The 26,111-nt window shown below is 42.3% G+C and overlaps 1 protein-coding gene and 1 non-coding gene across 13 annotated transcripts in view; both read left to right on the top strand.

Annotated features, from left to right (window-relative positions):
* ANKRD44 (ankyrin repeat domain 44) overlaps positions 1-26,111 on the top strand; it is a 354,643-nt gene that overhangs the window by 59,517 nt on the left and 269,015 nt on the right. The gene's annotated exons all lie outside the window — the stretch shown is intronic.
* Positions 8,005-8,080, top strand: TRNAV-GAC (transfer RNA valine (anticodon GAC)). The gene has a single exon. It is a non-coding gene; the product is annotated as a tRNA-Val (tRNA).

Raw genomic sequence — 26,111 nt, forward strand, 5'->3', positions numbered from 1 at the left:
TGGGGAGCATCCGGGGATCAGTCAGGTGTTGATCCTCAGCGCCACACGTTCCATACTGTACTGGGGCAAAGAGCGAAAGGTAAAAAATACTTGTCTGGGCCCTGGCCGGTTGGCTCAGTGGTAGAGCGTCGGCCTGGCGTGCAGAAGTCCCAGGTTTGATTCCCGGCCAGGGCACACAGGAGAAGCGCCCATCTGCTTTTCCACCCCTCCCCCTCTCCTTCCTCTCTGTCTCTCTCTTCCCCTCCCGCAGCCAAGGCTCCATTGGAGCAAAGATGGCCCGGGCGCTGGGGATGGCTCCTTGGCCTCTGCCCCAGGCGCTAGAGTGGCTCTGGTCGCAACAGAGCGACACCCCGGAGGGGCAGAGCATTGCCCCCTGGTGGGCAGAGCATCGCCCCCTGGTGGGCGTGCCAGGTGGATCCCGGTGGGGCGCATGCAGGAGTCTGTCTGACTGTCTCTCCCTGTTTCCAGCTTCAGGAAAAACAAAACAAAACAAAACAAAAAAACTTGTCTGTGGCCTTTGCTCATTTTTAGGCAAAAGATTAAAAGTATAAGTTGTCTTTTAAGAGCTTCTTTCAAAATACAACAGAAGTAAATACAGATCTTTTGCTCAGCAAGATTTTTTGTGTGTGTGACAGAGAGAGAGAGAGAGAGACAGAGAGAGGGACAGATAGGGACAGACAGACAGAAAGGGAGAGAGTTGAGAAGCATCAGTTCTTCGTTGTGGCTCCTTAGTTGTTCATTGATTGCTTTCTCATATGTGCATTGACCAGGGAGCTCCAGCAGAGCAAGCGGCCCTTTGTTTAAGCCAGCGATCTTGGGCTCAAGCCAGCGATCTTGGGCTCAAGCCGGCGACCATGGGGTCTTGTCTATGATCCCATGATCAAGCCAGCAACCTCAGGGTTTCAAAGTTGAGTCCTCTGTATCCCAGTCCAAAGCTCTATTTATTCCGCTACCACCTGGTCAGGCTACCCAGCAAGGTTTAAAAATGAGTATAAATATTAGCCTCAGTGTTCTTGGTAAGATTTAGTTTAAATGAGAATTTTACAGATAAAATGTTTGAAAACTTGGAGAATACAGTATTTTAAAAGTATGTAATAGATCATCAGGCCATAATCCTAAAGATTTTGACTTGTGAGACCTGGAGCCCGGATACATTTTCAAAAGCCTCTCTTAGGGATTTTGGTTTGGGAATAAATATTTAGGTAACAGAAGATGATAAGAAGCAGAGTTGTGGAGCCTAAAGAAAAAAGTGTATAAACAGTATTTTATGCCTTTTTCTTTTTTGCTAAAAGATTAAACAGTTTATTGTTTTATTATTTATGTTGTTTTGAGGAAATTTTTCCTATTAAAGCAAAATAGGAAATCTGAAGATTTGTTTTTCATCTCTGATTTTGCACCTACCTAGCAATTTCAGGATAAAAACACAAAAGGAATAATGACTCTTATCCTACAGTGAAAAAATAATCTTTTATCTGCAGAGTGTGATCAACTGTAAAAACAAAGACTGACATATAAATGTTAGTATTACTCTTTGAGCTTTTGAGTATAGTTATCTTAATATTTATTTGGGGAAAAAATTAAGCCGCAGAAACATTCGTGTTCATATTTTTAGAGCTAAGAGTGACATTTATGCCTCAGTTGTTGATATTCAGGAGGTCTGGGAAATGAGCTGGAATTTGGATCCACCCAAGTGTAAATCTAAATGAACCAATCACTCAGTCTACATACAGTCTGCAGAAACGAAATGAAATCAACTTCGTTTTGAAATATGTGAATCACAACAACAAGAACCCAAAAGATTAACTGGCAAAGAATAGGAACCGATTTTTCATAGGATGAAATACTTGCAAACATGCCTGTAGAGAAATGTTCTACTCCAAATCAAAGGAATGGAAGTAAAAAAAAAAAAAAAAAAAAAGAAATAATTTTATGGCTATTAAATTAAGAGAGACATAAAATTTACGAAGCTGATGTGACTTCAGAAAATGAGTAAATTCTTCTTTTGAAGAGGAAAGGGAAAAAGAGAGACAGACAGATGTCAATTTATGGTTTCACTTATTTATGCATTCATTGGGTGATTTTTTTATTTTTTATTTTTTTATTTTTCTGAAGCTGGAAACGGGGAGAGACAGTCAGACAGACTCCCGCATGCGCCCGACTGGGATCCCCCCGGCACGCCCACCAGGGGCGATGCTCTGCCCCTCCGGGGCGTCGCTCTGCCGCGACCAGAGCCACTCTAGCGCCTGGGGCAGAGGCCAAGGAGCCATCCCCAGCGCCCGGGCGCCATCTTTGCTCCAATGGAGCTTCGGCTGCAGGAGGGGAAGAGAGAGACAGAGAGGAAGGAGGGGAGGGGTGGAGAAGCAAATGGGCGCTTCTCCTATGTGCCCTGGCCGGGAATCGAACCCGGGTCCCCCGCACTCCAGGCCGATGCTCTACCGCTGAGCCAACCGGCCAGGGCCATTGGGTGATTTTTTTATGTGCCCTGATTGGGTTCAAATTCACAACCTGGGTGTATCAGGATGACACTGACCAACTTAACTACCCAGTCAGGGCAAAATGAGTCAATTCTTATTTTTCTGGCAGCAGTGTTTAGAGCTCAGTTCTGAAAATTACAGTGACAGTGGATGTAAAATGTTATACAGATAGGCCCTTTGTCCCAGTCATGCCAATCCTTGGAATTTATTCCAAAGAAAAACTCTTAAAGAAGAAAAAAACTATAAGGAAAAACAACAAACCAAACATTTACCGTATTTCCCCATGTATAAAACACACTTTTTTCTGAAAAAGTTGGGGTCTAAAAAATGAGTGTGTCTTATACAGTGGTTGTAGTTTATTTTTACTTGTTTTTCCCACTTTTTTGCTCTTGTTTTTGTGCTCATTGTTGAAGACAATGATTCGTCATTAGACACAGATGAGGACAATCTATGGGAGTTCTGACAGTGATGAGGAGTTGTATTAATTTCATGATGAATAAAACTTGAGTTCAATAACTTTATGTAATACATTTCCCCCCCCCAAATTTTGGGCCCCAAGATAAAGGTGCGTCGTATACATGGGATCGTCTTATATTATACATGGGGAAATACGGTATTGTACTGTTATTTCTTATGGCAAAAAATTAGAAAAAATGTAGATGGTCAACAATTAGACTATTTCTTGTTCTCTCAAGTGATCCTCAGGAAGACTAGAAATAAAGAGAAAGTTTTGGAATAGTAAAATGAACAATATATACATACGTTATAATGAAATATGTAAAAAGATTGTCAAGAAATACTTTTACTATGGTGTTGGCAATATATGTAAATTTTAAAACATTAAAAAATTTAGCAATAATGAAAGATATTTAAAAGGGAGAAGTATAAAGTTTTCTATACCTTCCATTTCAGCATAATGCAGTGAAGATGGGTGAAATGAAATCTTTTATTTGAAATCTGATGGACTTTACAACTTTTCTACTTTTACTATCTTAGCTCCCAAAATGACTTTTTTAGCTACCTCAGTTGTCTTTTCCTGCTTTACAATTTTTGTAGCCTTATAGCCAAATTTTTGTGAGCTGTAGGGTCAGATTTCTAGATTTAAACTCTAATTTCTACCACTTACCAGGTGTAAGAAGCTCTCTGTGCCTTGGTTTCCTCATCTGGAAAATAGAGATAATATTCTTAACTGTGATAATTAAATGATATAATGCATATAAACTACACAACACGGTACCTAGTACTAAAGGTACTCAACAATTAAAGCTACTATTCTGTACCCATATTTGGGAGGCAATTTTGATTGCCCGCCTCACTTAAAAAAAAATTTTTTTTTTATTCAGTGAGGGGAAGGGAGGCACAGAAACAGACTCCCACATGTCCCCCCGATCAGCATCTACCTGGAAATCTTACTAGGGGGTGATGCTCTGCCCATCTGGGATATTGCTCCATTGCTCAGCAACCGAGCTCTTCTTAGCACCTGAGACGGGAGACCATGGATCCATCCTTAGAGCCTGGGACCAACTCACTCCAATTGAGCCATGGCTGCAAGAGAGGGAGAGAGAGAGAGAGAAACAAGAAGGGAAGGGGTGGAGAAGCAGATAGTGCTTCTTCTGTATGTCCTGACTGGGAATCGAACCTGGCATATCCACATGCCAGGCCGACGCTTACCACTGAGCAAACCAGCCAGGGCCACCCATCCCACTTTCTTCCTTGGTGACAGCTACCCAATTTTGTTCAGGCACCTGGCTGCAATATGCCCAGCCAATGGTAGGATAAGGTGGGGGGACATCTCAGTTAATGAAGGCAGTCCTATTCCCATTTGGTGCAAGTTGGTTTAGAATGGGCATGTGACTTTGTTCTAGTCCATGAGATAGATGTAATGGAAAGTCGGTTGGGGGCTTCTAGGAGAGATATTCCTTCCCTTTGGAAAAAGAGAGGTATAGGATACTGTTCATTCACTTCTGCCTGCCTCCTGTTTGCCTGCTTTGGATGTCATTGTGTGATGTGTTGTTTGGAGCTGTTGTAGCCATTTTGCAATTATAAGGGGATGGTGGCCAACAACCAAGGATGGCAGAACTGAAAGATGGAAAAAGCCTGGCTCTGTGATAAGATCACCGAGCACTGGACGGCTCAGCCTAGAACCACCTGCCTCAAGAGATTTTGTTAAGAGAGATAAATGGCCAAATTGCTTAAGCTAATTTTAGTTGTCTGTTCTCGTATTTGTAGATGAAAACATCCTGAGTGATAGCTAGGGTAAATTTAATTGTTATTGTCAGCTGTAGTAATTTAAGTATTATGCCACTACAGTAAATGGTTTTTCCTAAATAGATTAAAATTTATGGAATAAGTCAGCATTCTTCTGTTAGTCTGTCATTATAGATGTAAAATTTTTATTATAGAAGTGATGCTTTTAAAACTTAACCTTCTTTAATACCTGTCTTGTATATTTTGAACGTAGAACCTTAAAAAAATTTTTTTTAAAAATTTATTTAAGTGAGAGAAGAGGAGATAGATTCCCGCATGTGCCCCAACTGGGATCCACCCAGCTACCCCCACCTGGGGCCGATGCACTGCCCATATGGGGCCACTATTAGCTCGCAACTGAGCTAATAGTGCCTAAGGAGTAGGCTTCATGGAGCCATCCTCAGTGACTGGCCTTGAATTGATCGAGCCATGGCTGTGGGAGGAGAAGAGAGAGTGAGAGAGAGAGTGAGAGAGAGAGAGAGAGAGAGAGAGAGAAGGGGCAGGGGGAGGGGTGGAAGAGCAGATGGTCGCTTCTCCTGTGTGCCCTGACTGGGAATTGAACCTGGGACTTCCACATTCCAGTTGACGCTCTAGCACTGAACCAACCAGCCAGGGCTGAACCTATAAACATCTTTGAAAGCTACTTTGGTAATAAATGTGAAATGTAAATGGATATATGCTTTCCATTATCAACATGAAAAATAGTCTCAAAATAAATACTGTAATGATGTAGACATTTGGTGAGAATGATTGTAAACCTGTTACTCTATGATGGATGATCCAGCCACAGCCCTGATAGGATTATGGCTTAAGTATTTTGACTATCTGTTTAAAAGTAAACTTTAGTGCAGCTGATGAAAAGATTATATGTTTTAATGGATGTTTTTGCTGAAATTATATATCTTAAATAAATAGGATGTTGTATTTTTCCTTTGTGCTGTCATAAAAATTTTTACTCTCTGGTGTACCATTTGAATGAAAGTCTGCTGGTGGCCAACAGGCTCTTCCACAGCTGTGGCAAAATCGGGAGGTTCTTTCTTTTTCATGATATGAATCTTTCCCTATTTTAAGAAGGTTAAATTGATAAAAATTACTTGTCAAATGTGTTTTCTAGTGGGATTTTTATAACCAAAGTGAGCTTTCTTACGTATTATAGAACTTTCAAGAATAATATAATATACATTTTTATTACATATTATAGAATTTTCTTTCTCCCTATATAGCTAAAAATGTTCGTTCTTCCTAAACAAAATTTTCCACTTAAGTCAAGCACCCCCCATCATTCCTCAAAGTACATATACCAGTGTTTCCCTCCACATGAGCACCACATGCTGCTCCTCCTTTCAGTTCCTCCTCAGCCCCCCAGAGAGCTTCTTCATCTGTAGCAAACGTCTGCTCCCCCAGTATTCATCGTTGCAAGTTGGTCCCTGTATTAGTTAGGGTTCTGCAGAACAGAGCCAATAGAATATATATGTGTATGTATAGGGAATTGGTCCATATGATTGGGGAAACTGGGAAGTCCAAAATCTGCAGTATGGGTGGCATGCTAGAGACCCAGGAGAGTTGATGGAGCCCTCACTGGAATGGGTACAGTTCCAGCCCCAAGGCAGTCTGCTGGGGAGTTCCCCCTTGCTCAGGGAGTCTGGTCTTTTTTGTCCTATTCAGACCTTCATCTGATTGGGTGAGGCCCACCCACATTATGAGGGCAGTCTGCTTTACATAAAGTTTATTCATTTAAGTGTTAAAGGGAAGGGTGATGATGAGGAGGAAGAGGCCCTGTCTGGAACCATTACTTACTGTGCAAAGTTGACAGAGTGAATGCCTTAAGCCCACAGAAACCTTGACCTGGGCCGTTGGCAGCCATTTCCCAGTTCTCCTTGGGCGTCTCCACTCTTTAGCTTGGACTCTTGGTCTGAGTTGAGCTGGGCTTGGAAAGAGGAGGCTTGGGTTCCTGTCTTCACTTTGTTGTGTGGTTTTGGTACGTCACTTCTCTTTGCACATCAGTTTTCTCATCAATTAGAGATAACAGTAAGGCCTCATCTTGTTGCTGTGGGCATTGTGTGGGAGGTTATGTGTAAGTGATTTACATCTGTAAAGCACTACAATGAATGAAGGTTAGGTTTTTACTCTGTTCCACTTGCTGCCACCAGACAAAATCTAATATATATAAAGCAATTGATTTTGCTCTAGGTACCCAGGACTTCTGCCAATATGATCGCCCTATGATAGATTTGCTAATTTTTTTTTTTCAAGGAACAAAAGGGTATAATTGTAAGGCATTTGTTTTTTAGACTGGGGAGCCATATTTCAGCAACCTATGCCCAGCTACTCACTTCTGCTCCCGCCTTCAGTGTGATTTGTAGCACATGTAGGATGCAGATCTGTTAGTGCTGGCTTGTTTGGAAGCCCTGGCTGACAGTGAGGAGGTGAACAATTAACCTAACAAGTTCTTGCCTGATTTCATTGTTGCCTGGTGTCATGTTCAGAGATTAGACTTCCTGGGCAGATGCTGAAACATTTTTTCTTTGTAACATTGAAAGTAAGGACGATGCTTGAATGAAATTAGAACTGACCATCCATTCATTAGCTTAGACATTCATTCAGTCAACACATTTTTATGGTGAGGACTGCATTGTGAATGGCACTATACCAGATAGTAAGGAAGGGACAAAAGGGAAGAGAGGGAAAGAGACTGGAAAGATACAGAAATATTTGATTGCTAGGCTGGAGAGTTTGGAGTTTTTTCTGTTGGTGTTAAAACATGGACATTGTGAACATGGGGCTTAGAGTTGGACCACCTAAGTTCCAATTCTGTTTCTGCTACTTTCTAGCTGTGTAATATTGGGTAAATTACTAAACCGCTCTGTTCTTCAGTTTCCTCATCTATGAAATGGAAAGAACGATAATATTGCACATATTTCATAGTGTTATAGTGAAGATGAAATAGAGAATGCCATAAAGTCAGAATAGCTCCTGACCCTGGGGAACTGTGCTGTAGGTGTTTGAGCTGTAGCACAAATCTGGCAGCAGTATGAGGGCAAGGTGGCGACAGCGGGGAAAAGCTGAAGGGGGGGTTTGCAGAGACCGTTGCAGTGTAAGCAGGATACTTGACAGCACCGGGGGCCTGGGAATTCAAGTCCCCTTTACGGGGATGGCTGGGCAGAATAATTTCAGAATGTAGGGATCATTTACGTCAGGGCAGAGTTATTCAGGGATCATAACCTGACTCTCATCTTTGGCCTCATTTCTTTCTTCCATTTCCTTCATCAAACCCTGGTCTTAGGCCCTGGCCGGTTGGCTCAGTGGTAGAGCGTCGGTCTGACGTGCAGAAGTCCCGGGTTCGATTCCCGGCCAGGGCACACAGGACAAGCGCCCATCTGCTTCTCCACCCCTCCCCCTCTCCTTCCTCTCTGTCTCTCTCTTCCCCTCCTGCAGCGAGGCTCCATTGGAGCAAAGATGGCCCGGGCACTGGGGATGGCTCCTTGGCCTCTGCCCCAGGCGCTAGAGTGGCTCTGGTCGTGGCAGAGCTACGCCCCGGAGGGGCAGAGCGTCGCCCCCTGGTGGGCGTGCCGGGTGGATCCGGTCCAGGTGCATGCGGGAGTCTGACTGACTGTCTCTCCCCGTTTCTAGCTTCAGAAAAATACAAAAAACAAAAAAAAACCCTGGTCTTTATTGGGGCTCATGTGACCATATTGTGTTCACATTCCTGATGTCATTTTCTGGTTTGGGGACAGAATGGAACATTAGAAATGGAGCATTGAGAGGGGAATCCAAAGTATTCCTCCCTTTTCACACTTTATTTCTATCAGTTTTCTACTTTAACTTCAATCAGATAAAGGGGAGGTCTCATGATATCTGAGCACTATATTAGCGAGTCTTATTTTATTTCACTTGCCCTCTTAGCTTTAAAAATGTTTCTGGAAGAATTTAGGTACAACTTTGATTTGATCAGCCTTTATTCACTTTCTTGTCATTTTTATTTTACCTAAATGTAAAGATCTTTCAGTGTCCTGAGGGGTCACAGCCGCCTGTGGTGGATGGTGATTCTCATGTGACGGCCCCACAGTTTCTTCCACTGTGAGGGAAAAGTCAGCCCACATACAGCTTTGCTCTCAAGTCTCCCTCAACCGCTGCACCTGATGAAAATTAAAAAGGACTTTTGTAAGGTAAATGAGCGTCCTTGAGTTTATCTGTTTGGTGAATTAAAATTTTTACCTATTTTCTTAAGTAACATGTATATATCTTCAAGATTGGCTGCTCCTAAAGTCACCCACTGAACCATGTGTTTTACTGTGAGTGGAGTGATTGATCACCTTGACAAGGGGATAGCTAACGAGACAATTAATAACATTACTGCTTGACCCTGGCCAGTTGGCTCAGTGGTAGAGCATCGGCCTGGTGTGCAGGAGTCCCAGGTTTGATTCCCGGCCAGGGCACACAGAAGAAGCGCCTATCTGCTTCTCCACCCCTCCCCCTCTCCTTCCTCTCTGTCTCTCTCTTCCCCTCCCGCAGCCAAGGATCCATTGGAACAAAATTGGCCCGGGCACTGAGGATGGCTCTATGGCCTCTGCCTCAGGCGCTAGAATGGCTCTGGATGCAACAGAGCAACGCCCCAGATGGGCAGAGCATCGCCCCCTGGTGGGCATGCCGGGTGGATCCCGGTTGGGCGCATGCAGGAGTCTGTCTGACTGCCTCCCTGTTTCCAACTTCAGAAAAATACAAAAAAAAAAAGAAATAATATTACTGCTTGAGATGTAGAGTTTAAAGAAATGGCCAGACCAAAGCTTGGCATTTTTTAGATTTGTTCAGGGTAGAAAGTGACTAGTAAATTGTCTTTGTAAATGTCATTTTCAGATTAAGAATAGACCATTTGACCCAGCAATCCCTCTACTGGATATCTACCTGCAAAACTCAAAAACATTGATACATAAAGGCACATACACCCCCATGTTCATCACAGCATTATTCACAGCGGCCAAGACATGGAAACAACCAAAGTGTCCCTCTATAGAGGATTGGATAAAGAAGATGTGGTACATATTATATATACAATGGAATACTACTATAAGAAACAATGATATAGTGACATTTACAATATGGATGGACCTTGAGAACATTATATTAAGTGAAATAAGTAAATCAGAAAAAGCTAAGAACTATATGATTTCAGACATAGGTGGGATCTAAACAGACTCATGGACATAGATCAAAGTGAAATGATTACCAGGGGGAGGAGGATTAAGGGGAGGGAGTAGGGGGGCCCCCGGAGGAGTAATAGAGGGACAAATATACGGTGATGGAAAATGATTTGACTGTGGGTGATGGGTATACAACATAATCAAGTTCAAATGCTATAGAAATGTTTACCTGAAACCTATGTACTCTTATTGATTAATGTCATCCCATTAAATTAAAATTTTTTAGAAAAAGGGGAAAGTGAAGAATAAGTGTCATTTTTCCCTTCTTCCATTTACCTATTTCTCCAGCAACAATTTCAACTGACATGTGAAACGTATGTGGTGTTCTGATCCAACTCTATCCTGACATATGCTTGGTGACAACAAATAGAAATAATTGTTAGCAGACAATAAGAGAAATATTATAATTGAGTGATCCTTTAGAAAGACAGGGGAGTAAACAAAAATCACTGCCTGCTGTTTATATACTGACCAGTCCAGAGGTTGATACATTTTTTTTTATCAAATAATTAAGAGTAGGGATTGATTTTTCTTTGTCATTGCATTTGTGTTATGTAAATTTATCTCAATTTTTTTTCATTCTACCATGGGTAGTTGCTTAAGAGAGTCTTGTCCAAGCATTTAAAAAGTTACTCTACTTTTTGTGTTGCTGCTGGCGTGAAATAATAAGCAAATCAAAGCTTTTGACATGATTTATAGCCATGTAAGTTGGTTTGAATTTCTCTGTGCTTTTGAGGTATGACTCCCAATGTATGAGGAGTATTTGGTTATTTGGAGATTTTTATTTTGGAATATGATGGTAATGACTGCTTGCTAACTTTTATACATACGTTATCTTGTGTCTGTGTTTGTGGGTAACGTAACAATAGTTCTATGTTTATTAGTAATGCTATTTTATTTGTTTTTCTTTTCTTTTTTTTTCTAAGTGAGAGGAGGGGAGATAGAGTCCCACATGTGCCCCAGCTGGCATCCACTCAGCAACCCCTATCTAAGGCCATATGGGGCCATGCTCACAACAGAGCTATTTTTTAGTGCCTGAGGCGGAGGCTTCACAGAACCATCCTCAACTCTCCAGACCCATGTACTCAAACCAGTCAAGCCATGGTTGTGGGAGGAGAAGGATGGGGAAGGAAGCAGTGGAGAAGCAGATGTGTGTGCCCTGACCAGTAATTGAACCCAGGACATCCACACATCAGGCTGACACCACCACTGAGCCAACTGACCAGGGCCTATTTTATTTCTTAATTCATTTGTTTTGGGCTTACAAATATTTCCTGTGTTTTTTATATATATATTTTTTTGTTGTTGCTATTTTTTGTTTTTTGAGAGAGACAGAGACAGACAGGAAAGGAGAGAGATGAGAATTATCAACTCATAGTTGCGCCACTTTAGTTGTTCATTGATTGCTTCTCGTACAGACCTTGTTGGGGGGGCTCCAGCTGAGCCAGTGATCCCTTGCTCAAGCCAGTATCCTGGGGCTCAACCTAGCCACCTTGGGCTTCAAGCCAGTGACCTTTGGGCTCAGGCCAGCAAGTATGGGGTCAAGTCTATGATCCCACATTCAAGCCAGTGACCATGGGATCATGTTGATGATTCTATACTCAAGCTGAATGAGCCTGCAATGAAGCTAGTGAGCCTGTGCTCAAGCTGGCAACCTCGGGGTTTCAAACCCTGGTCCTCAGCGTCCCAGGTCAATGCTCTATTCACTGCGCCACCATCTGGTCAGGCTTACTTGTGTTTAAATATGTTAATTTTAGGAAGGCCCCTCTAACTTGAACTAACACTGATTCAATTAAGAAAACATTTAGTGTTCAGGCTCAACTTTTTGTACAATAATTTTGGGTCCTTGTTTCTTAGGCTCTGTAAGAGTTCTTGTAAGCTAGTGTTAAAGTCTTCCTTGCTGCTTTTGGTTGGAATAATGACATCTTAAGACAAGTAGTGTGAGCTAGACACATATTGCATATTGGTAAACGTGTGTACAGCAAATATATACTGAAAAGCGACAAGACTTAGTTTATCTTTTTGCTTTGATTTGTGGAAATTTCTCTAAATAAAGAGCTTTTCAAATTTAGTTTTACGGGTCCACTTTAGTCCGTAGAACTCCTATTGTTAATTATTATTATTATTATTATTTTAAAAATAGAACCCTTGCGCAGTGAGACTGGAGGAAATCTTAAAACATTCCAGAAACATAGTCCCAGCAGAGTGTAATTAGAGCAGGACAATATAATTTCCCTAAACAAATAAGATTGAGCTTATTTGGCTAGTCACAAAACCAAGGCCTCTTTTTTCAAGCCTGGAAGCAAAGGAACTTGTACCTCTGTGTGGCCTTTACATCTGGCCTTGAATAGCCTCAGTGACTGAGAAGTCTGGTGCTGGGGCTTCCAGTTGACTTAATTTCCCCGGGCTTCTCTCCTTTGAGTTGTAGAATGACTATTTATTGTTTTGGGTATTGAGGTAAATAAAAGCACAACCTTTGCCTCTCTTGCCAGGTGAATCAAGTCCCAGCCTCTGCCCATACTAGTGCCCTGTTGACCATTAGACCTTTCTCCCACCTGAAAGGAAGGGGGCTATTCCCAGAACTGTCTGAGCTTACTTTGTGGGGAGAACAGCCTGGTGGAATTAGAAGTCAGGTTCCCTTGTTCATGGTGAACCGGATTGATGGCCGTGCCAGTTAATCTAGTCACTGTGGTTATAATTGGGGACAAAAATGCCTCAGCAAGAAAGTGGTTTGAAGACTTGCTAAAGATGGACTTTGATGTCTGGCTTTTCCTATGTCTTTTGAGAAACCTGGTATAACTGGAAAGGTAGAAAATCTTACGATTAAGCATATTTAACATTTTTTCCTTTGGCTGAAATTAGAAATTTTTTTTTGTATTTTTCTGAAGTGAGAAGCAGAGAGACAGACAGGCTCCCACATGTACCCAACCAGGATCCACCTGGCATGCCCACTAGGGGGTGATGCTCTGCTCATCTGGGGTGTTGCTCCATTGCAACCAGAGCCATTCTAGTGCCTGAGGTGGAGGCCATGGAGCCGTCCTCAGCACCTGGGCCAGCTTTGCTCCCCTGGAGCCTTGGCTGCAGGAGGGTTAGAGAGAGATAGAGAGAAAGGAGAGGGGGAAGGGTGGAAAAGCAGATGGGCGCTTCTCCTGTGTGCCCTGACCAGAAATCGAACCAAGGACATTCACATGTCAGGCCAATGCTCTACCGCTGAGCCAATTGGCCAGGGCCCTGAAATTAGAATTTGATTTTACTTTTCTGGATAGTTCAAGTTACTATGATTATGAAACAAATTAAGTAAGACAAAGCCATACATTACATCATAAAATATTTGTTATAACTTTAGATTTTCTATGCTAAGTTTTTTATTGTGTAAAAATATTCAATTTATTTAGATAATTAGCTAGTAAAATAACCAGTCATGATGAAGGATCTTTGAATTCTCCGAGACTAATGAGCACCTTCCAAGGCACATAATAGGTATACAATAAATTGATAAAAGAATGAATGGTAGAGTTTAAGGGTCTATTGATAAAATTTTATTTATAAAGCACCTAGTAAGATTTTATATATAGGGTACTATTAAAAAATAAATCAAGAAGTTAAACCTAAAAGGAGACCTTTTAATGACTAGGGGGAAAAAGCACAATAGTATGAATATGTATTTTTTAAGATTAATATTATATGTTTATTATGTTTGCAGCCTTTAGTTTATTAGTAGTTGAAAAAATCTTTAAAGAGTTTCTTTTTCTCTTTTAGGCCACCAGCAGCATGTAGTAAGCCATCAAAGTAAATATTTGGTTTATTAATCATACTAATTTTAGAACCCGGCATAGTGGAGGCATACAAGCTTAAAGAACAATAGCACCTCTATTTCTATAAGAAAGGACCATCTCACCTTCAGTTACTTGTGATTTTTAGAAATAACAAAATAATATAGATTCAAATACTATTTTTTCTTAAAGTGTTTATAACTTTTTTTTAAAGATTATAAATACAATATAAAATCATTATGATGAATATGAAAGTAGAATTAAAATTACGCACAGTCTTCTGTACCCAGAGATGACAGCCCGGCATTTGCAATGTATAGATTACAGGGCATATGTCATGTGTAATGCTTGGTGAACACGAGTTCAAGTAGAAAATCTGTCTACTGTGCCCCTCTTGAACATCTATAAACAGATTGGCAGTATTAAAGGCTCTGAGAAGGTCTGCAAGGAAGCAGGCTTTTTCATTTTTCAATCAGTGTTGCCCAAACTTATTTGACTACCAAGCCTCTTGTGTGTGTGTGCACGCGGTGCCTTTTAGCATTCTCACACTAAGATAAATTTAATTCTATGTATATTCCTTTTCTCCTTTTAAGACATTATGTTTTCTGAAAGTCTGCCCTGGCCATGGGAAATTTCCCTTTAATTTTTTAGGCTTGATCTCTTGGTATATTTCATAAAGAGGATCAAGATTCAGAAAGAGAAAATTTACCTTGGAAAAAGGAGGAATTATCTTCAAATGTGTAATCACTGTGGGTTGCGTAACAAGACATTGCATACCTTCAGTCCAAAAATCAAATTTATTCATGGTCAACACTTCTAAGGCTTTGCCAGCTGTGGATTATATATTTGGGAAAGCTTATGGAGAGGCTTTGATCACAGGCTGGCTTGTTGTAGAATTTCCTGACTGCAAAGAGCAGGCATTTTCTTTTAAGAGAGGATGGGTATGTGTTGGGGTGGTGGTGGAGAATAGGCCATAAAATTGTGAATTTGGAAATTATGTAGTGTACCCTGTCCTCCTATCTGTCCTTCTGAGATGACTTTTATCCATAGTAAAACAATACCACATGCTGCTGTGGTTAATCAAAAAAACTTGCTTTAAGACTGCTGTAGCCACACTGAATCTAAATGGGGCACAAAGCTTTGTCACCCTCAGGGGAAGACGTGCTGGAAACAAGTGAGGTAGCACCTCCAGCAATTTTGTGGAGGTTTCCTTTATGCTTCTAGCAACTGTCACTTCTGTCACTGCATTGCTGTTTTTAGAATAGCTTTAGGGATTCCCGTCTTGCTTCATGCCTGGCTTTTTCTCTTAATTTCTGAAATGCTGGCAGATTAACGGTTGAAGTCTGAACAACTCTCTTTTTTTTTTTAAAGAAGATATCAATCTGGTTTGACTTACTTCCTGAATATATATTTCTATGTCAGTTTTCTTCTGTAACCAACAATTCAACCATTGGTATTTTATGAAATGTAGAAATGATATGACCCAAATGTACATCAGGGGAGTGTGTTGGAGAGATTCTCAGAAAAATGAGAAACCTTTTATTGGACTGAAAACCCACACTGAAGACATTTGAGAAGAATCCGATGGGTTGCATTTGATTTTTATATAAATGTTCATCTGGTGTCATTTTTATGTCTTGTTTGAGGGGGTCTGAAACCCATCAAGAGATTCCGACTCCCAAAGACTGGTTACTAAAGCAGTAGAACTGGCAGGAATATGCAATGTGAAACTTGAAGTTGACTCTCTGAGTCAGTGTAAATGCTACAAAAATTTTGTGAATATACAAAATAAACTCAAAGCAAAACTAAAAGCACATTTCAGAACTCACATGCTGATGACACTTGGTTATCCTGCATAGATACTAACTAGTTAGTTCATGTCAGTGCTCAGATTACTTTTCCTTGTTGAATATGCAGGTTTTCTCCTCCTACTTGCTGTCTTACTTGCTTAGGTAACATCCACTTGAGGAGAGATCTGCAGTTACCACGTACAGCAAACCAGGCCCCTCCAATATTTTTGCAATCATAGCAGAAACTGCTGATCGCCACCCAGATTTCAGCCTTCCTTTCTTTATGAGTAATTAATATAAGCTTCTCCTGGAATAACGACTCTATTTTCTAGCCTCCCTTGTCACTAGGTATAGCTCTGTGACTATGTTCTGACTAAGGGACTTACGTGTGAAATTTTCAGAAAGGGGAACATCACCCCTCATTTCCCCCTTCTTTTCCCCTGATGCCTAGAATTGGATGGGATGGCTGGATTTGAGCAGCCATTGTGGATCATGAGGTAGAAGCATGAAGTAGATGCTACCATAGATAAAACCTGGATCCTTATCACTAGACCACCATACCAGTCCTGGGTAACTTCCTCTTTAGACCTTGTTTACAGTGAGGAAGAAATATACATCTATCTTGTTTAAGTTGCTGCTATTTGGGGTTTTCTGTACTATGCTGCTGCTAATCCTTCTATCATATTATGCTAACCTGAGAGCCAATTCTTCATCAGGGTCGTGATCATAGTACAGACCAGTATAAAGCAAATTCACCAAGAAGAAATCAACTTGAAAGCACTATGCTAAGCCAGTTGACTAGGCAGTTTTCAGAACAGACTCCTTATCCTCTTCATGGCTTATTTGATCTGCCCACTTACTGTGGGAGGGTATTAGAACATGATAGGGCTTGCTTATTAATTCACTCAGCAAAAAACTTAAGTGCCTACTATATGCTAGATACTGTGTTAGGCTCTGAGAATTCAGTGAGAAAAAAATAGCCATTGTCTCTCTGTCCTGACAGGGCTTACAGTCTGGTGTGGAAGATAGATATTAATCAAAGAGCCACAAAGTCTACAAACTGTAAAAAGAGCTCTAGGAAAGAAGTGCAGAAACTTGCAAGAACCTATGCAATGTGGGAATCTCATCGAGACCTCAGGGGTGAGAGGGGTAGTAGGGAAGGCTGGATGGGGGCTTTTGAATTGAGATCTGAAAGGTGAGTTGGATCTAACTAGGTGAGGAAGGGTAGAGGATGCTGTAGACAGAGGGAATTGTCTTTGTATAAGCTGTGAGGAGGACAGCTGGTGCATTTCAGGAGTGGGACGGCAGCCACAGCCTGACTGTGCATTGCAGGTGCACGGAGAGCAAGGGAAGCAATGGGGATTAGGCTTACGTGGTACGGATGCCACTTTTGTAAGGAACTAAGCATTATCTTTTTTTTTTAATTTATTTTTGTATTTTTCTGAAGTTGGAAATGGGGAGGCAGTCAGGCAGACTCCCGCATGCGCCCGACCGGGATCCACCAGGCATGCCCACCAGGGGGTGATGCTCTGCCCATCTGGGGCGTCACTCTGTTGCAACCAGAGCCATTCTAGCACCTGAGGCAGAGGCCATGGAGCCACCCCCAGTGCCCGGGCCAACTTTGCTCCCATGGAGTCCCGGCTGAGGGAGGGGAAGAGAGAGACAGAGAGGAAGGAGAGGGGGAGGAGTGGAGAAGCAGATGGGCGCTTCTCCTGTGTGCCCTGGCCAGGAATCGAACCTGGACTCCCGCACGCCAGGCCGATGCTCTACCACTGAGCCAACTGGCCAGGGCCTAAGCATTATCTTTTAGTCCGACAGTTAAATTCCAAATCTTTCACGAAATAGATAAAGCAATCAGAGCATTGGTATTTTGGGGAGTGATACCCTAGGGCATATAATTAAACTCCAGGTTTTTCTGTGCAATTCTCTTTTGCAGTGATTTACATATTATACATCAGCTGTCCCTTAGATAGTTGTACAGGTGGACAGTGGGCACAAATGGAGCCAACATTAAAAACATCACACAAATAGAAGCTTCTGTTGAGAACATTAATGCTATGAAATATTTTTAATGAGCGCATGTTCTCTTGAGTAGATTCCCTTTCCTTAAAAAAAAAAGGTTAGCAGTGTAGCTTGAATGCCAGTGAGTTAGTATGTCTCAATTTTTTTGAAAAAGATATTGCTGAAATGGTACCTTTCAAATTAATGCTACTGAAAGTAAAAACAGCAGAGACAGGAAAATACTCATTTTCCAAACATGTTTTATTTATAGATTGGTGAGTTCTTAGAAAGGATGATTTAATAATTGATTCCTTCTTTGTTTTGAACAAATACAGTATTTTGTGCCTTTCTTTTAAGCATAGTAACCAGTACAGGGAGCAGTACTATATGAGAACAGAGGTCTATTCTTAGAAAAAAAATTAATACAGTCAGCTATTATGTGAGACCCACAATTGATGGCAAGGGACTTAAAGGAGCCATGCATGCTCTGAGACGAGTCTGTGCAGCCTCTCACCAGCTCCGTGCTAGGCCATTGCCATCTCTGTCACTGCCAGGGCATGAGGGGACACTTTGTTTTGTCTATTTTCCTGACTTCTAGTGAGAGACTCACAGCAATGTCTTGCTTCTCCCAATTTCTCTGTAATGTTTCTGAATGCTGATTTGCCTTTGCTGCTTCTCTACCAAAAGCAAGAGTGTTCAGAGCATCCCCCTCACTGTGTACTCGGAACAGACGGAACTGGGGACTGGCCGGGTACAGCGTTTCTCAGTAGCTACTGTGGACTTTCTTTCTCCCTTCCTTCCCTCCTTCCCTCCTTCCCTCCTTCCCCTCCCCTCCTTCCCCCTCCCCCTCCCCCTCCCCCTCCCTCTTTCCTTCCTTTCCTTTCCTTTCCTTTCCTTTCCTTTCCTTTCCTTTCCTTTCCTTTCCTTTCCTTTCCTTTCCTTTCCTTTCCTTTCCTTTCCTTTCCTTTCCTTTCCTTTCCTTTCCTTTCCTTTCCTTTCCTTTCTTCCTGCTATTTATCATGGGGAAACTGGAAGTTTGGGGCTTGAGTTGAGACTTTCTGATAAATGGAGAAAGAAAATTGAAGCTTATTTAAAGGTTCCCTCATAAGGATATGTAGGCAATACTTCTAGGCATAGAGTTGAGAGAAACTACTAGGCCCTATAGACCAAACCAAGCCTCAATATCATAGAAATAAGTTAAAACAAGAGATCTTTAAATAATGTCCTCCTTTCTATTGGTCCACATACATATACTTTATATATTCTCCTGTCACTTCTTTTTTAAATTTATTTTTTTATTATTATTATTATTTTTGTATTTTTCTGAAGCTGGAAATGGGGAGAGACAGTCAGACAGGCTCCCGCATGTGCCCGACCGGGATCCACCCGGCACGCCCACCAGGGGTGATGCTCTGCCCACCAGGGGGCGATGCTCTGCCCCTCCGGGGCGTCGCTCTGTTGCGACCAGAGCCACTCTAGCGCCTGGGGCAGAGGCCAAGGAGCCATCCCCAGCACCTGGGCCATCTTTGCTCCAATGGAGCCTCGACTGCTGGAGGGGAAGAGAGACAGAGAGGAAGGAGAGGGGGAGGGGTGGAGAAGCAGATGGGCGCTTCTCCTGTGTGCCCTGGCCGGGAATCGAACCCTGGACTTCTGCACGCCAGGCCGATGCTCTACCACTGAGCCAACCGGCCAGGGCCTAAATTTATTTATTTATTTATTTATTTATTTATTTATTTATTTATTTTTTACAGAGGCAGAGATAGACAGGGACAGACAGATAGGAATGGAGAGAGATGAGAAGCATCAATCATCAGTTTCTCGTTGCACGTTGCGACTTCTTAGTTGTTCATTGACTGCTCCCTCACATGTGCCCTGACCGTGGGCCTTCAGCAGACCGAGTAACCCCCCACTGGAGCCATTGACCTTGGGTCCAAGCTGGTGAGCTCTTTGCTCAAGCCAGATGAGTCTGCGCTCAAGCTGGCGACCTCGGGGTATCGAACCTGGGCCCCCCCGCACCCCAGTCCGACGCTCCATCCACTGCGCCACCACCTGGTCAGGCATTAAATTTATTTTTTATTGAAAAGTTTTTCATGAGTTCAGGTTTACCATTGAGTAGGGAGGTGGGTTCAGGACACCCTTAAGTTGGAGTGGGTGGGACACCCACATGTTAATGCTTTCAAGGTGGGGACCATATGTCTTCATCTGGTCTTTACATGGGCACAGCAGATGCTTAGTGGTGGTTTTTGAATGTATTCTCATACACAAGCATCCTTCAGGAGAGAAAAAGTGCCTTAAATTTAAGTTCTGATCCCTCCCCGAAGGCTTCGTCGTGAAGTGTTTTGCAAGCTGTTTGGCCTGCACTCGGGGTTTGCTGTGGCACTATTTCCTCTGGTCCTATTTCTACCAGATGTACAATTATACTTCCATTCGTTGTCCAGGTGTCTGTTACTGCCAGAATTACTGTTTTATGGTCACATAATAACTGGCCCTTATCAACTAACTCCTCGTTTGAAGCCCCCACTGCAGTGCTGAGGGCCCTATTCAGAATGACTTGTTTATTGCTCCTATTGTTTATTTACTTACTTAATCATGGATTACTTTACATTGTTAGTTAATTGTTTTATTCCTTTAAACCTCATTTCTATATTTTATAGCTCTGGAAGAAAGAGGTTGAATCTTATACTCCTTTTGAGCCTCTCACAGCACATAGTAGGCAATCAGCAAATATTTGAATTTGGAAGTTCCAAGTGAAGATAGTTTTTGTCTTGTAGAAGAGCCTAACAGTGTAAAAAAAAAAATATATATATATATATATTTAATAAAGAATCCAAGACCATGCTTAACTGGGTAAACAATTCCTTATAGTGTGCTGGAATTTCTTATAGGTGTACCATCTCTCTTTGAGGTGTGTGTGCATGCATGTGTGTGTTGAGGCTGAAGTGTGTAATGCTTAATTTAGCACAGGAAACCCACAGGTAGAGACCCATTTTTCAGGTAAAACACAGCACTGATGGAAAAAATGTTATTAACAATGGATAAGGAAGCAGTTTGAAAGATTTAGCAGTAAGCTTGACCAGGCAGTGACGCCATGGACAAAGCATTGACCTGGGATGCTGAGGACTCAGGTTCGAAACCCTGAGGTTGCCAGCTTTACTGTGGGCTCATCTGGCTTGGGCATGGGCTCACCAGCTTGAGCACAGGGTTGTCTGCTTGGGCATGGGTTCATGGACATGACCCCTTGGTCACTGGCTTGAAGCCCAAGATCGCTGGTTTAAGACCAAGGTTGCTGGCTTGAGCAAAGGGTCACTGGCTTGGCTGAATCTCCCCAGTCAAGGTACATATGAGAAAGCAATCAATAAATAACTAAGGTATTGCAACTATGAGTTGATATTTCTCATCTCTCTCCCTTCCTGTCTGTCTGTCCTTCTCTCTCTCTTTAAAATAAAAGAAACAAACAAAAAAACCCCACCATTTGTTGGCGAGTCTAAGAGCCCTAACCCTCTCTTTAGCCCCTTCTTAAAAAGGCTCTATTGAATTCACACTATTTTCATAAAAGAATCTCTGCTTCTTATTACTGGGAGGTAGGTGATATTAGAAAGAACTTTATTGGAAGTGGGTTTCAGGTGAACTTTGGAGAGAGGCAATCAAATGGAGTCCATTAGCAACTTAACTTTAAAAGTTTAGCACAGCTTTGTAGTTTTGAAAATTGGCAGCCACCAAGGTTCTATCAACAGGGCTAAGTAAAGCTTGGAATATTTTCCTAAGAGAGAACATATGCTATTAAAAACAATGAGATGGATAGGCATGCATGACCTGAGAAAATCTACAGAAAGTCCGAAGAGCAAGTTGTAGAACAGATTTTGAAATATAATTTCAATTACAGGGTGTCTTCAGGTTGTGACACAATTTTGTTCCTACAACAGTGATGTAACCTGAATTTTGGTCTAAGTCGAAACACACCCTAGTCTAAGTCACTTACCTATTATAACACAGTTGTAAAATCATAATCTAGAAAATAACAAAATTAAGTCACAGGAAATGAAAAAGACATAAATATACTGTACTGTACACTGTAGTGTAGTAACAGAAAAAAATGACAAAAACTGAGTGTAAAAAAATTCCTCATCTTTATTCCAGTGGTTGGCTTGCACACTGGAAGGGGCATTGCAAGGTGGGAGAGAGTGACCAATTGGGAGGAGGAAGCTGGAGAGGCAGGAGAACCTGCATAAGGTGCTGGAGACACTGGGTCAGGTGAATCAGGATTGCCTAAGGAACATGCAGGAGATACTGGAGATGATTCTACCTGTACTACAGGTGTTTCATCTTGAGAAGCAGCTGATGTAGAGGGTACAGGGTCTATTGCAAGCCTCTCTACCTTCTTAAAGGATTGTTCCAGGCTAGTCTGGAAGGTTGATGACTTCTCTTCCAAAGTCTGCCTATAGCATTGCAAGGCATCCATAACAGCTCTGTAGACCTTACTGAGTCTGTCATCGCTGGGGTCCTCTGCCAAACCCTTGGTAGTAAATTTCTTGGGTTCTGGGGTTTCTATCTCTTCCTCTTTAATCAGCTGCTTCTCCAGCTGAATGAGGTTCTCAGCACACAGCTCCTCTCCATGGGATGCCAGTAGCTCTGTGACATCCTCAGCCTCCACCTCCAAAGTAAGCTGTTTACCCATGGCAACAACCTTCTGTGTTACAGCCTCCACTGACTCCTCAAAGCCGTGGAAGTCATACACAAACTGGGCACACAGTGTTTTCCACACACTAAGTTTGTTTGTCTCACTTCATCCCAGGCAAAAGCAATGTTTTGTACAGCATCAGAAATGTTAGAAGACTTCCAAAGTTTTTGAGTGTAAGGTTCTTGTCTTTCTCAGTTGCATTAAGAGTCACAGCAAATGTCCTCGGGAGGTGGTTGGCCTTGAAAGAGGCAATGACGCCTTGGTCCGTGGGCTGTAAAAGGGCAGTGGTATTAGGTGAAAGGTAAACCACCTTGACATTAGGGTTAAAGTCACTCCAGTGGCCAGGGTGACCAGGGGCATTGTCCAGCACTAGCAACCCCTTAAAAGGTAGCCTCTTGCTAACACAGTAGTCCTTCACTGCTGGAACAAAATGGCTGGAAAACCACTCCTCAAAAATCTGAAGCGTCTTTCAAGCTGTCTAGACGACAGGCAGTTGACCTTTCCATGTGCCCTTCAGTGCCCTTGGATTCTGTGCCTGGTACACCATCAGAGGCTTGAGTTTGAAGTCGCCTGCAGCATCCCCCCAAGAAGCAATCAGTCTCTCCTTGTCAGCTTTATGGCCTGGTGCTGTCTCCTCCTCTTTGGTGATGTAGGTCCTGTTAGGCATACGCTTCCAAAAAAGGCCTGTCTCGTCAACATTGAACACTTGTTCAGCAAGTAGCCCCCCTCTCTAATTAACTCAGCCAACTAAATTAATTGGCTCTTCCTATTAGGAAATTCGCTTGCTGCTTTCTCATCCCCACTAGCAGCTTCACCCAGCACTTTAAGGTTATGTAAGTTGACACAAGCTTTGAAATGCATGAACCAACCCCACACACTCTTCACTCCCTACTCTTTTTTCACTTTTTATTGCCTCAAACAATCCTTTAGCCCAGGGGTCCCCAAACTTTTTACACAGAGGGCCAGTTCACTGTCCTTCAGACCGTTGGAGGGCTGCCACATACAGTGCTCCTCTCACTGACCACCAATGAAAGAGGTGCCCCTTCTGGAAGTGCGGCGGGGGGCCGGATAAACGGCCTCAGGGGGCCTCATGCAGCCCGCGGGCCTATAGTTTGGGGATGCCTGCTAGCCTCTCCTGAATCAACATTAGACTAACGCTATATGTCGCTGGTGCTGGTCTTCCAGACACAAAACTCATACAGTGTTTCCATCTCAATCATGATGCCAGTCCACTGTTTAGTAATCACAGTTGCTTTCATAGGGGCTGATCCCTTTACGTGCTCTAGGATATGGTCCTCATCCTTGGTAACTGTTGCTACAATAGAGCCGCTAAGGCCTTCTGTGGCTGATGTTCGTCGCTGAGTTTCCTTTTTCTGATCTATTTACAATGTCTGATTTCACTTCTGTCATGATGGCTTTCATCTTCTTTGAAGCACTACTATCTGAAGACTCTGACTTTCGTTTAGGAGTCATGGTAAGGGCCAAAAAATCGCCAAACAAAGCGACACAAACAAACACTGCACTTTCAACAGTCCAGAATGGCGTAGGTAAGTGTACCGGGGGATGCCAACTCCCTCACTCCTATGTCATGTTACATGTGTTCTTCCACTGTGCCACCAAGCTAGTTCACCCACATAGTCCGTAAGTACGAGCCTAATGACATAAGCCGAAACATCTCTTTTTTTTTGTTTGTTTTTATGACATTGTGCATCATAAACTCGAAATGTTTTATGTCGAGACTTTCGTAACATAAGGACCCGTTGTATATAACAAAACAAAACAAGAGACTTCTGTATATATGCACATACAGTCAATCCGTAGAAAGAAATCTGGCAGGATACACCCCAGACAGATGGACAGTTGATTACCTCTGGGAAGTGAAGATAGGTGGGGTTTTCTGATTTACTCTGTATATTTTTAAAATTAAGAATACATTTCTATATTATTTGGTTAAATATAGTCAATGATTTATAGACATTCCCTGCCATTACAGCTTGGTGATGTCTTACGAAAGAAAATGGCAAGAACAACTGAACAAGGTATAGTTTTGAGTTGTTTAATTGCACTATTGTTCTTGCTCAAAGATGAGTGGTTAAACTTGAGTTATTGTTAAACTGTGAGAAGGTATAACATGAAATAGAATAAAAGATGTTGCTGCTTATTTCCTTTGTTAAGTCAGTTTAGAAGTCATCAGTTATTGGTTGAAGGAAAAAGTGCAGCCCTTGATTGGTTTAATGATATCATTTATGTATTTGTATTTGTATTTTCTAGCAGTTTTTCTTTAGTTAGATATATTCAGTGTCTCAGAGGCATTTTGATCATTTCTGGGAAGAGCTATGACACCGCCTCCCATGGTACTTTTGCACATTTTATCCCATAGAATCCTTCTAAGAGCAATGGCTCGAGGAGGTCAGGCAGCATTGGTTCTGCTCAACACGGGAGGAAATGGCCCAGGAGAAAATGTGTGACATAAATTAAGTCACAGAGCTAATAAGTAACAGGGTCAGGAATCAGATGGAGCCCAGTCTCTTCATTTTTAAATTTTCTCTCTTTTTACTCAGCATAAGGGTGTGTACTACAGCAGGGCTGCCCTGAGTAGAAAGTACTGGGACCATGGACCATATTTGCACTGATAAAGCCTCAAACCATTGAAAGGTATTGTGAGGGAATATTAGTACTGAAAGAAGAAGATGAGGGTCAAATAAAATAAAAAATATGAAAGAACTTTCTTGAGAACCATTTTACAAACATGAGGTGGTGTTTTGGTCATGGGCATAATAGTCCATTGAGTCTGTTCTTGGCGTGTTGGTGAGGCGTGCCCAAGAGCACTGCTCTTGTTTCGAGCGGAAAGCCCGTGGAGTGGAAGAGGAGAGGTGAGATGGGAAGAAAGCCAGGAAAGCGAGTTCATGAATTGACTTCCATTTGGATCAAATGGGCTCCCTGCCGTTAAAAGAAACTTCTTTCTAGGAAGAAGTGGGCCCTATTCCAGCTGTAAAGGGGCTCCTCCTCTCTTGTGTGGACAGATTTTGAATGACAAACATTTTTGGAATTGTGCCCATCCCCGAGTGCCATGCTATGGGGTCTGGGATAGTAGGTGTATTCATAGAGACTCCATATGAGATGAAGTTCCCTGTGCTGCTGTCGTATGGCTACTCCTTCCTCTATCTTTGGATGTGGATGAGGTTTTATGAAGACCTGACTTGTAAAGGTGAGGCTTTGTATCTCATTTCTAGCCTCTGGTCATGTGTTCCTTTGAGCATTGGGTTTCTTAAAGACAGATTGGATTATGGCCTCCTTGTTGCTGTTTTGTTGAGAACCAAATACCTTGATTTATTCAAAAGGTCAGAGTGTGGTACACAGTAGTTCAGGGACAAAGTCATCTATCCATCCACTCATTCAGTACCTGATAACAGTGGACACTGGAGTGTGGTTATGGCTGCAGAGGCCAATCCTATTCTTGTCTCCTAGCTTGTAGTCTGTTGGGGAAGGGGAAACAGAAACACAGAGATAGCTGTTTTACTACAATGTGTTAAGTGAAGCACTGGGCACCTAGTGACTACACAAAGGCTTATGAGTGGCAATGTTAGAATAGATGTATAAACAGTGCCCTGGATTCAAGGCCTAGCGCAGACTCTCTGAGCCACAGTGCTGTTGACATTTTGGGCCCGATAATCCTCTGGTGTGGGGGACTATCTTGTATACACTAGGATGTTAGCAGCATCCTGGTCTCTCTCTATTAGATGTCTGTGCTAGTGCTCACCCAGCTGTGATCATCAAAAATGTCTCCAGATGTTGTCAAATCTCCCTTAACAGCGCAAAAATTTTTCTGGTTGAGAGCCATTGGCCTAGAAGAACATGGGACTGTCATGTTTGGCAGGGTTAAGGAAGGGTGTGTAGGTAGGACATTCTCTCTCTCTCTCTCTCTAAAATTTTATTTATTTATTTATTTA

This window comes from Saccopteryx bilineata, chromosome 5, assembly GCF_036850765.1.
Source record: "Saccopteryx bilineata isolate mSacBil1 chromosome 5, mSacBil1_pri_phased_curated, whole genome shotgun sequence".
Taxonomy (NCBI): Eukaryota; Metazoa; Chordata; class Mammalia; order Chiroptera; family Emballonuridae; genus Saccopteryx; species Saccopteryx bilineata.